This window comes from Peromyscus leucopus, chromosome 4, assembly GCF_004664715.2.
Source record: "Peromyscus leucopus breed LL Stock chromosome 4, UCI_PerLeu_2.1, whole genome shotgun sequence".
In the NCBI taxonomy this organism is placed as follows: Eukaryota; Metazoa; Chordata; class Mammalia; order Rodentia; family Cricetidae; genus Peromyscus; species Peromyscus leucopus.
Window position 1 is genome coordinate 18,261,238 of NC_051066.1, and position 12,966 is coordinate 18,274,203.

The following is a 12,966-nucleotide window of genomic DNA, read 5'->3' on the forward strand; positions in this document are numbered from 1 at the left end:
CACTGCCAGGGACCCCTTAAACAGACCATGCTACACAACTGTCTCACACAAAGGTTCTTGATGACAAACTACATAAAATAATGCAGAAGATTTGGACTTATAAGAAAAACAGAATTTCTGTATTATTGCACCATATTTTAGAAGTGTCAAATTAGATAAATATTTGTTTTCTGTGAATCTCACAGGGCCTCATCCACACAGTGACGACAATGACATTTTTAATGGGGGGCATTTACATATCAAAAACAGCAGTTTTCATCCTTTTTGTTATTTTTACTCATCATTATGCCATATTCAACACTAATACAGAAATGTGACACATGCCTGTCATTTTCCCTCTGAGGGTCTTCTTTCCTTTGTCCTTTTCAGGCTATGCTGCTTTCTCAGGGTAATAGCAAGGCTGTTGGAGATTGATCACACACTTTGCCTTCCCTTCTGGTCACCATTTTTCACTGCTGTAAGTAAGCAGTAAAATAAAATCTTCTGTGATTAAATGTGATGCCACAGAAATCCCACACAGTCTGTCCTTCAGAGCCAAGACTTGATCTTTCTACATGCCACTCGTTACCTGTGTGGGCATTCCCATCAACTTGAGGCACACACCTTTAGCTGCACTGCTAGGAAGTCTACATCATTTTAAATGTTTTAATACTATATTACCATTTCTTAAAAGAAACCTTTGTCATTTAATATTTTTACTGTTCATTTAATTTTTCTAACCCTGTGGCATAAATCTAAGATTTCAACAATCATAATTTAGAATTAGATATCAGATTTCAGTTAAATGCATTAAAATGTAAGGGAATCTGATTTTGCCATTAAAATTAAATGACATTTTAATTCTAAGAAATCATCAGTTTGGAAATTAATAAAATTAATGAAGGAAAAAATAAGATGTAAATGCAAAAATTTGTATTCATCTGACATATTCCCTGGTCTGGTTACCCTTTACAAGACATCTATACCAAATTCATCAGTGAATAAGACTTGCTTGGACATTATTCTACTTATTAGTTATCTATAGGAATGCTATCTGAAAAGGACTGTGAGAGAAATAGTCATACTGAAATCATGTGCAAGTGGGAGTGCTCATATTATTAATAAATGTGAGACTTTAGAAATGCAGGATGAAAATTAGCATTTTTATTAAGAAAACTGCAGGTTGTATTTATGCTGTTGGGAATATATTTGCATATGTGTACATATATGTATGTAACAACAGTTAATGAAAAAGAGGCAATGAACTTAAGAAAGCAAGAAGGGATATATGGGAAGACTTAGAGGAAAGGGAAGGGGGAATGATGTAATTGTGATCAAAATAACTCAAAAACTAAAGAAATTAAAAATTAAAAATATACAGGTGTAATTTGAAAGTATCAAGGTTGAAAAAACAAAATGCACTTTTTTAAAAATGAGAGAAAACCTCCATTGAAAATTTTGAAATCCTGGAAAAGTTCAAAATCAATAATAGCATTGGTGCTGCATTTGTACACACACACACACACACACACATACACACACACACACACAGAGCTTTCCCATGAAGAGATGCATTCATCTAGCATTAAATAATATAGAGAATACCCATAATTATTTTTAAAATACCACATAGTGAATATTAAATCAACACTATTATACATTCATTTGTATCATAGGCTAAAATACATTTTTCTTATGTATTTGATACTTCATACATTAGACTAATTTAAATACTAGTCTACAAAACCATCTGGTCTTTGACAGGTGATCCTTTTTAATTTTTCTGAATTATCCCTTCTACCAAATACACCATCTATAAAGCCTCCCTTTCTTTATTGTGCCCATGTTACCTATAAACTCTTGTGTTTAAATTAAGAAAAATATTGAGGTTAAGGCATAAGAAGGGATAGTGGAGGCAAGAAAGTCAGGTGGAATAATTAACACTAAAGATGTTTGAAAAGGGCCATTTAGAGACTACTTAGAAGCGTATGTGTGTGTGTGTTTGTGTGTGTGTGTGTGTGTGTGTGTATAAAGGGGTTCAGTAGAGTGACCCTAAAACAATGGGACGTCATTCCTAGACCAGGTGATTAAATAAAAGCCCCAGTGTCAACATTAGGTTACTTCTTTTGGAGTTGGAGTTGCTGGATAGTTGTGTCCAACCATCACAGAAAATTATCATTGAATTTACTATCCTGGAGAACATCATGGTAATGTCATTTTTTTCCCAGAAAATACCACATACTTGAGTCATAGAACACTGTATAATAAAGCTGGTACCCCTCTGGAAGCTACATAAGTCCTGGCCAGCTTCTATAGTTCTGGGAGGAGCTGTACACATGTTATGAGAGCAAGCAAGCACTTTATGATTGGATTTAAGACTGGTTCTATGAAACAGAACTCATTTCTGACTTCTTTTACAGCGCCAGGAAACCATAATTTCATAGGGCAGAGGTTACAGAGTATATTATTAAACTGAATCTGAAAGATGTATTAATATAACTATAAATTAATACATCTTTCCATCCTCTTAGATTTTTTTGTTTTTGTTTTGTTTTAATGACAATTAAAACAAAGATTCACAATTGGTAAACATATAGAAAATAAAAAATCTGCCCTAAATAGGACTTCTATATCATACCCCTTCCACTCAAGGCTCATTATGGAATAAGAGGCAGAAGGATTGTAATACCCAGAGGCAGTGAATGACAAACTCTAGCAGTGTTTTCCAATTGTGGAAGGGCAATTGTATATAAACTCACAGCAGTTGCAAATGATTACATTATACATAAGACCCACACAAGATCAAGCCAGATGTAGTCCTAGCATGGATAGAGAGCCATGTTCATGAAGTCTCACCTATAACTATAGAGAAATTGATGTTTTCTGGGGGGTGAGGGGGCAATAGTCAGTTTTCTTCAAGTTTGAAGCACTTAAGAGATTGCTAATAGTCCTGAACCTGGTCTGATACCCATTTGGACACTGGTAGCATTAATCAAACCCAACAGGTTTAACAAAAACAAACAAACAAACAAACAACAAAAACAAAAAAAATGTGAAATTTGTAGGAAATAGTGGTGAAGGCAGAGGGAAATGATTGGAGGTGCACAGGGCAAACTTGGTCAAAATAGCATATATGTATGTGAAACTCCAACAAAATAACACATCACTAAAACATACAGCAAATTATATACAATGCCTAATATAAAACTATAAACATCTTTTTCTTGTCACTCTCACAATCTTCCTGTCTGTTTGTCCTGATGAATCAAGGCTAAGGAGATTTCCAGAGGAGTGAAGAACTGTGTGAAAAGATTTCTGTCCAACCACTGGTGATGTACAAAAGTAAAGCCACAAACTATGTTCAGCTCAATACTTTGGGTGATAAAGAGTCCAGTCATCTTCCACACAGGCTTTGACAACCCTTAAATGGGACTCAGCTAAGCCTTACCCAGCATCTCAGGCAACTGAAAGGATGAGATAACAAATGTTTAGAGCTACCTAGTGTACAGGGCAATTGTCTAGATATCAATAGTACTTTAGAAGACCAGATTTAACAATGCCCATTGTCCAGACTACTCTTGTAGAAATTAGCTAATAAGAATACTTCTGAAAATCAAAGATAATCAGCATGCTTGCTAAATGTTAAAGTGCCAGAATGCTGACTGTGGCTTAGATAACATCTTTTGATGGTTTTCATGCTGTGTCTCAGAATTATATTAAAAGTGAATTCTTTTTTTATAACTACTTGTTTATTTATTTATGTATTTTATGTATATGGGTGTTTTTGTTTTATCTGTGTGTACTTCTGCACATTAGAAGAAACTGTGTCCCTTGGGACTGTGGATGCTGGGTATTGAACTCAGGATCTCTGAAAGAGCAGCCTGTGCTATTAACCATTGAGCAATCCCTCCAGCCCATAAAAGTGAATCCTTATTGTTTAGTGTGTGGGCTGTATGAATGAAAGCTGAGTATGCACTCAACATGTCATTAGCTAAAAAGGTCTGCAAAAAAGTCTTAAACTGAGATTATTTTCTCCAAACATGAACTACTTTTGCCATTGTGTTTTTACGTGTTCTGATATTTTCATATAGCTCAGATTGGCCTTGAACTCATGATCAGCTGTCTCTACTTCCTGAGTGTGGTGATTACATGTCCCCTCATGCCTGTCTGACAATGAATTTCTTACTCCCACCTCCACTGCTGCTGCGACTATCACCACCTTTACCCTGCCACTACCTATAGCATATTAAAATCTGTTATACCAAAGGTTTCAGCTGCATTGATTTGTATAATTTCCCTGTCTCTCCATACTGTGTAACCATTCCACTCTTATGGATGGCTTCTTAGTGGGAAACTTTTGGGAGATTAAAAAATATATACATTTTTGATAAGCAAGGATTATTGATATTTTTGGTGTTTGTATTATCACATGTGTCAAACATTATGAAAATGTGTTGAAATGGGTGATTAATAAAAAGACACATCTGCTTCAACCTTTTATTCTTGTTAATGTGGAAATACAAGAATATTTTAATGACTTTAATTTTGAACTTTCCCATAAAATGTCTGTGCAGAGATACATTATTGTTCTGTACTTGAAATGTTATCCAAGTTATTAAAGAGCTGGCATTGCTCTTCCTCTGTGAGGGTTCATTAAGATTTAGTCAAACAGGTGGGAGAATTATTTTGAGTTTTCTATCAGATAAATTAGTTGTTTTGAACCCTAGAAAAACAGAAGCTTTGAAATCCACACTACATAACAGACATGTATATGCTGTGGAATGTCACTCTGTATGCTGTAAATGTGTGTTGCGCTGATTGGTTGATAAATAAAATGCTGATTGGCCAGTAGCCAGGCAGGAAATATAGGCGGGATAAGTGGACAAGGAGAACCCTGGGAAGAGGAAGGCTGAGTCAGGAGACACCAGCCTGCCATCCAGGAAGCACATGGGACTTGTGGTGACATATAGAGTAACAGAAATGGGCTGAGTGTAAGTGTAAGAGCTAAGTCAGCAGCTAGCCCGACCTAATGGCTGAGCAGTTTTAATTAATATAAGCTTCTGTGTGATTATTTTATAAGTAGCTGCAGGATCACGGGTCAGAGAGATTTGTCCCAACTGTCGGTCAGCCAGGACACAGAAAACTTTCAGTTAAATGTATATCTTTCCAAGATTTACCACAGAACCCCAATCTACCCTTTTTTTTTTTTTACTTTTTTCCCCCTCTAACTATTATCTTATGTAAGTCACCCTCATTTTGAGGAATTTCAAGTGACCTATTAGTTACTAGCATTCTATTTTTCTTTCTCTCCTGAATTCCTTTCTCATTGAGTCACGTTGGGGATTATCAAAAAGTAGTTAAAACCTACACTTTCTATCATTGAATGATCTGGGAAAACCTTATTAAAAATACATACATTTGAAGATCCTACTTACTGTTTTACCTTTGTTACACTCGCTGAGCTTTAACTACTAGCAGTCCAGCCACCAAGACTGTATCCTAGAGGGAATTCTGTTCCCCCAGACAATGGCTCTTTTGCTACCACCACAGGTAGTTCTCACTAAATCTCTGTTATTCTAATAAAACTCAAGACTCAAAGGCTAGGTTGAAAACGTGCAAACTCAGAGAGTTGTAGTAACAACTGGTTAACTTTCTCTTTGTTGATGTCCTGGAAGCCACTCCTGTCCCTAGGATCCCAGGTTAAAAAAAAAAAAAGCACTAAGATCCTCCCTGCTACTTCCTGTCAACAAGTTACTAACCCTGCCTCTTTGAGCTCAGGTTAATTTTATTTAATTAAAGCAAATGCAACACATCTTTACATAGTTAACAAATACAACACAAACAAATGTAACATATTACATCATTAGCAAAGGCAGCAGAAACAAATGCAACACATCTTCACGTAGTTAAAGTAATATTCCACAGCATAAACAAATGTAGGATATCTTTGCCAAGTTAAAATAATATTCCACAACACTTACTATTCTAGATTGTCTGATTTCATTATCCTCTACAGCATTTATTCTCATTTAGTAAGAGGTGGTTACTATGTGCCAACAAACAGCAATAAGAACTTGCTAATACATCAAGATGTCCTAGTTGAGAGTTAAGGCTTTGCAGGTCAGGCTCATATCACTTACCCTGTCAACAAAAAAACAAAATTCTAAATGTGTACTTCCTATAGTGTTTATCAGTTGAAACTAATCTGTAAGAGTTCCCAGGTCTATGCTAACAAGTTCAGCACAGATCCCCTAACTTAACACTTGGATTTCCTACATCAGGAAATGATGGTTACTACCCAGATGTTAAGGAAGTAATGGCAAAAGTCATGTGAAAACACTCATTTGTTTTAACAGTCGTCTGTAACCTTTATGAAGTACAGGTCCTTAGGAAGATAAATTTGTAGAAGTTTACATAACAGTCAAAACTTAAGAAATTTTAATTTTTATGACTGTTTTTCTCATAAATTGGCAAGAAATAAAGTGCTTTTAGAAAACACATGGTAAATTAGAGGGAAATCAAGACTGTATAGAACAGGTTTAGTAACTTTTCCTTTAACAGCCTTGAGACCACAGAGAAATAGCATTTATTACTATGTCATCTACTTGAAGTTGCAAAATAGATGATCAGGACATTATAGAAAGTTGATTAAGATACTCATCAGAACTATCACTAAAGGACAGTTCTGTCTCTATTGCTATCGGCTACAAATGCATGCCCATACTCTAATGACAGTGAAGCGATTCCTGTGACTTTTCCACTTTGTATTACATGTAGATTTTTCAGTATGAGAACATAATATTAGTAAAATTACTCATATTTTGGTTTTAGAAACAATACCTCACTTGGTAGTTAAAAACGAGTCTCTAAACCATGTTCCTCTCCCTTCAGCTTTCAAGAGCTTGGGATCTCAGATATGTGCACAATGTCCTCGAAAAATCTAACCTAAAACATTTTAAGTATAAGGTAATTTTAAGAGTTCACTAGTGTGTTGGAGATAGATGCAGTGTATAAAATATTCAGCAAATTATTGCTTCAAACTAACCACAATCAGTGGTAAAGCTGTGTATTTATTGAACATTGACATTTTCCTTTGATGAATAGAAAAGGGTGTTATATTAAAAGATATACCTTATAAATGCTTTCAAGCCACCTATAATATATAGTTTCCAAATGTGGAGTGCTTTCTCAGTTCCAATAATATCTGGAGTCTAAAGTATTGAGGTGCATGTCTCTGTGTGGCCCTTATCACAGAGGCATTTGATTTTGTCTGCTGCAGCATCAAATGAGTACTCCAGGACTCTCACCTATATTTTTCTCTCTTCACTACTTATAGTAAATATCATTTCTAGGCTCTAGTTCATCTCACATTTTTTTCTTCTTTTCAAGGTATAGAGAGTTGAAATATTTAAAGCATTGATCTTGTAAGAATCAAGCTTAAATCTGATCCCTGTGTTTGTATTCAACTCCACTGCCCTCTTATGTTGACCAGGTGCTGCCCCAGCACAGTGTGTTATGAGGATGGATCCCTAGACAAAAATGAAAGAGGAAATGCTGAAGTGCCTATCATCATACCAGTAATTTGAAATCAAAGATGGCAGCTAGATAAAGATTTCTTTTTTTCTGCAACTCTCTGTCTTCAAGGTACAAAATAACAGGAATAAAACAAGACAGACAGAGGAGAGGGCAATAGTTAGATCTGGTGGAAAGCCCATCTGAGTAAGTAGAACTTCATCCCTTGGCCTCACTCTATTCCCTTTGTCCTTCTCTTGCTGATTACAGCAAGCCATGGCTACTCATTCTCACTTTCTTAGTACAGTCCACCATTTTCCTAGTTCTTTTCTTTATCCTTCTTTTGTCTCCTTCATCCTTTCAATTCCCTCTTTCCACTTTGTACTTTCATGCAGCTGAGATGGGTCATATCAGAATATCCTTTTCAAATGTTCTTTTTTAGTTTTATTGTGTTTTGTTTTTTTATTTGTTTGGGGTGTGTGTGTGTGTGTGTGTGTGTGTGTGTGTGTGTGTGTATGATTAGCCAGGATATGTTATCAAAACCTCACTTTAAGTGTGTTAAAAGACCATTTACTATATTTGAAAATACAGTTTTTATAGTTTGTATTAGTCAACATTCTCTAGTAAAAACATTACCAATAGGAAGAATATATAATATGAAAGTATATTAATTAGATTGGTCTACACAATGGGGCCTGTAACCTCCAACCTTATCTTTGTATGCTGGAAAGGTTGTGAACCCATTAATGGCTCAGTTCATGTGGCTTCCTCAATAATCACACTCTCTCATTGAAGATCTGGAGGATTCCTGAAGAGCTACTGTGTTTCAGTGTGTTTTAGAATGCCAGAGAATCTAGGTTGTGATGTCAGGGCACAGTGGTGGACGCAGTGGCAGAAACAATCAGTTGGTACACTCACCAGCAAAAAGTTAAGGAAGGCTGTTGTTTAGCTTTCTATGAGCCCACATTTGAACATCAAAATGTTGTGTGTTTGTTTTGTCTTTTATTCTTTGGGAGGGTACCACCCAGCTTCCAAATAAATTATATGCAGAGGCTTCTTCTTCTTCTTTTTTTTTTAAAAAAAAAAAAAAAAAGATTTATTTATTATGTATGCAATGTTCTGTCTGCATATATTCCTATACACCAGAAGAGGACACTAGATCTCATTACAGATGGTTGTGAGCCATCATGTGGTTGCTAGAAATTAAACTCAGGACCTCTGGAAGAGCTGTTGGTGCTCTTAAGCTCTAAGCCATATCTCCAGCTCCAGAGGCTTATTCTTAATTATAAATTCCAAGCCTTATCTTGGCTTTTTGTTGTTGTTGTTGTTGTTGTTGCTGCCTTTTCTTAACTTTAAATTATCCCATCTACCTTTTGTCTCTGGGCTTTTTCCTGTTCTTACTTTTGTATATCTTACTTTCAGTCCTACTCCATGGCTGGCTGTGTGGCTGGGTGGCTGGTTCCTAGCATCCTCCTCTCCTTGTTGTCTTGCTCTTTCTTTTTTTCCCTCCCAGATTTCTCCTTCTATTTATTCTCTCTGCCCACAAGCCCCATTTATCATTTCTCTTGCCTTGCTATTGACCATTTAGCTCTTTATTAGGCCATTAGGTGTAATAGACAGGGACAGTAACACAGCTTCACAGAGGTAAACAAATGCAACATAAAATAATGCAACCCATCTTTGCATCATTAAACAAATGTTCCATAGCATGAACAAATGTAACACATCTTAAAATAATATTCTATAGCAGATAAACAAACAAAATTTCTTTCTCTTAGGCTGTCTCTGTCTCTGGGATACTACTGGGATGTGCTGTTTACCCTCTCTAAGGAAGCTTTCCCTCAATTTCTCCTTCCTAGAAACATCTACCTAGAGGCATTACCCTAGTTGATTGTACATACAACCAAGCGTTCAGTTAAACAACCACAAACCCATATTTTTGCCAACTTGACACCTAAGAACATCACCTCATGTCATGTTTAATATCAAAGTGAGGCCAATAACAAGATTATTATTCTTCCTAGCATGATATAACTAAATCACATGTGACTGAAAGAACACTAATCTTCCATAGCAATAGATGGCAAACTTCCTTGATAAATGCTTAGTCAATTAATATAGCATTACTTAAATATGACTGTACACATGCATTCACACTTAGCTACTAAGTTTATCTCAATTTATATTATATTTCATAATAAAGAAATATGAAAGAAAACAAATATCTGCTTAAAAAGTGCAAACATCCCTTTAAAATAGAACAGAAGCACTCTTGGCAACTATATTCACTGTTTCTGTAAGTGATGATGCAGCTTTGGCTGGTATGTACAATTACTAGTCATTCATTCTACACTCACTTCCAGCAACCAAATTTACAGATCTTGGTTCTTATATGGAAAAGTAACCCAAACCATCTTTCCTAAAGGGTCTAGACATTTATATTCCAGAATGATTGCATTGCTATTTACCTCATTATTGGGACATGGTAACTTAAAATGAGCTCTAATGGTTTTACTTTATTGCAGACAAACACTTTCTTACCTCCATTGTGAACTATCAATCAAAGTCCCTTTGTTAGTCTGGATCAATCACCCATAATAACACTATAACTCCATGCTAGCATGTTGATTCAAGGACATCAGAAACTGAAGTCACTAGGAAATATTTTAATATCTGCTTCAATATAACACTTTTTATACCTCCTGACAGAAGAACTCCCAACCCTGAAACCAGGACTTATACACAGACCATGATGTACAGGAACAGAAAGCAGATATTTATTAGTGGTTCACTATGGGTGATGATAAGTAACACTATTTTCATTTCTCTTCCTTGATTTTAGGATCTGTGAATCCTGGTCATGGGGAAAATAGTACCATATATTAGATGCAGGTTTAGAGCATACACACTTTATGCAGAACACAGCCTTTTGGAGAATCATGCCTCAGCAATCCAGGCCATTGACAATTAGTTGACATTATAACTATGGCATCCCAGTTTTCTGTAAAATTAGCTACTTCATGATTGTGGATACAACTGTAACCCTTCTTGGGTTGTAATGTGTTATGAGATATTTGTATACTGTGTGAATGTATATTGCTGTGACCAGTGTAACAAAAAGCTGAATGGCCAATAACTAGGTGGGACATCTGGATAGAGAGAGGAAGTAGATGGAAGAAACTAGGCTCAAAAGGGAGAGACTCCAAGAGATAGAGGAAACAGGAAGTATAAGATGGAAGAGAGATAACATCATGTAACAGAATGTAGGTTAATATAAATGGGTTATTTTAAGTTATAAGAGTTAGTTAGGAAAAAGCCTAAGCTATAGCTCAAGCTTTCATAATTAATAGGAAGTAGCCATGTCATTATTTAGGAGCTGGTTGGCACGATAAAGAAAGACTCACTGCACTAAAGTGAACTCCTTGGTCAGAAACTGTGTAGAATACTGTGATCCTATATAAGACACTCTATGGATGATAGTCTTGGCAGAAGCACTACCTGTAAGAAAGACAGATCTATAACTAGGATTAGCATGTATTCCTGTAAGGGACAAGCTGCTTTTTAAACAGTGGAAGTCCAAAGAGACTAGGATCTTACTAATGATAGTGAATAATGAGGGCACCATCAACAACTAGAGAGCATTCACCAGCAAGAAGCAGAGTAGACATGCACAGATAAATGCTTTCTCATGAGATCTTTTCACATGTAGGCAGCCTTCAGGCTTTGCCCACTCTGGAGAAGGACTGTCTCACCTCTACTACTCTGTCCCAGGAATCCCCTCACAGATCCATCAAAAGAGAGTTTCTTAGTTCATGCCAGATACAATCAAGTTGACAATCAAGATAACAACCACATGTTTCAATCAAGGACATGTTTGTGAATGAAAGTGTAATTGGGAATGTTTATTCCAGGATGATGGACATGATTTAGGATTATACCAATCAATATTATCCTAATGACTGAGGAACCAATCCAACTGCTTAGAGGGATTGAGTCGTGATACAAATCTCAAAAGCTCTGAATTAGTATGTGTTTTCAATATCATATGACTCTCTTAAGAGATATTAAACTGTTCTTTGATGTAGAATGTCTTTCTGTATGCTGTGAATATGTGTTGCTCTGATTTGGTTGATAAATAAAATGCTGATTGGCCAGTAGCCATGTAGGAAGTATAGGTGGGGGAGGCAGACAAGGAGAATGCTGGGAAGAGGAAGGCTGATTCAGGAGTCTCCTGCCAGACACAGAGGAAGCAAGATGACAAGACAGAACTGAGAAAAGGTACCAAGCCACATGGCTAAACATAAATAAAAATTATGGGTTAATTTAAGTGTAAGAGCTAGTCAGTAATAAGCCTGGGCTAATGGCCAAGCAGTTATAATTAATATAAGCTTCTGTGTGTGTTTACTTGGAAGACATAAATGGAAGAGATTTGGTCCCAACCGCTGGCCAGCCAGGACACAGGAAAACTTTCAAAAACTTACAGTTCTTTTTCCCAGTTTTTCTGTCTACAAAATGAATCTTTAAATAGTATAAAAAGTAAGAGAGATCACAGAGATGTCTGCTGCATGGCAGAATTTTTGGATTTGCAAATGATGCATATAAAACTGGAGAGATAACGAATGCTGCTGTTGTAGGGTAATGTATAAATGAGCATCAAGGCAGGTAGGGTAATAAGGTATTTTGTATGCTCATCAGTTTTCTGTCCAGTTGATCTATCAATTCTTAAGAAGTTCTTTCAGTTCTGACTGTTTGTGGTTTGAAGATCTCCTGTTGGACAAATATATATTTAGGTGAGTTGTGTTTTCTTGATGAATTGTGGTTTTTTGGTGGATCAAATGTTTCAATATTATGAAACATCCCATTTTATCTCTGGAATATTCTTTTTTGTCTGTTATCTGTGATGTTATATATCTTGTTTATAATGCAATTTGTTCTAATTTTTTCTCTCTTTTGGTTTTAGTTTCTATGTTTATGCTCATTAAGCTTAATTTTTGATAAGAAATGTTTAGTTGAGTCATACATTTTTAGCCAACTGACAACGGAGGTTTTATTCCCTTTTGAGTGAGCCCAGGCCCTTGTATATCTTATATTATTGTTCTATATCTATGCACTATGCCCCCAGCCCTGGGGGGTCAGGGATGAAGTTTCATTATGCAGACAGTCTGCCTTTGAACTCACCCATGTGGCACCAATTTCTCAATCATAATGACTTAACTTCTCAAGTGATAAGATGAGATGAATTCACGGCCATATCTAGACTCGTGTCTTAAATATTGCTTAGGGATTTAATAACTGTTATGCCTAGATCACAGGGACCTACAAAAGACCACCACAGAGACCAAATCCTGTATGTAAAAGCAAAGAGCCTTTATTTCAAGCTTGGAGCTTGGTCTCTCTGTCTGACTCAGCAGTGAGAATAGATAGCCCCAAGTGTAGGCAGGGTGAGCTTTTTATCATAGCAGAGGTTGGAGTGAG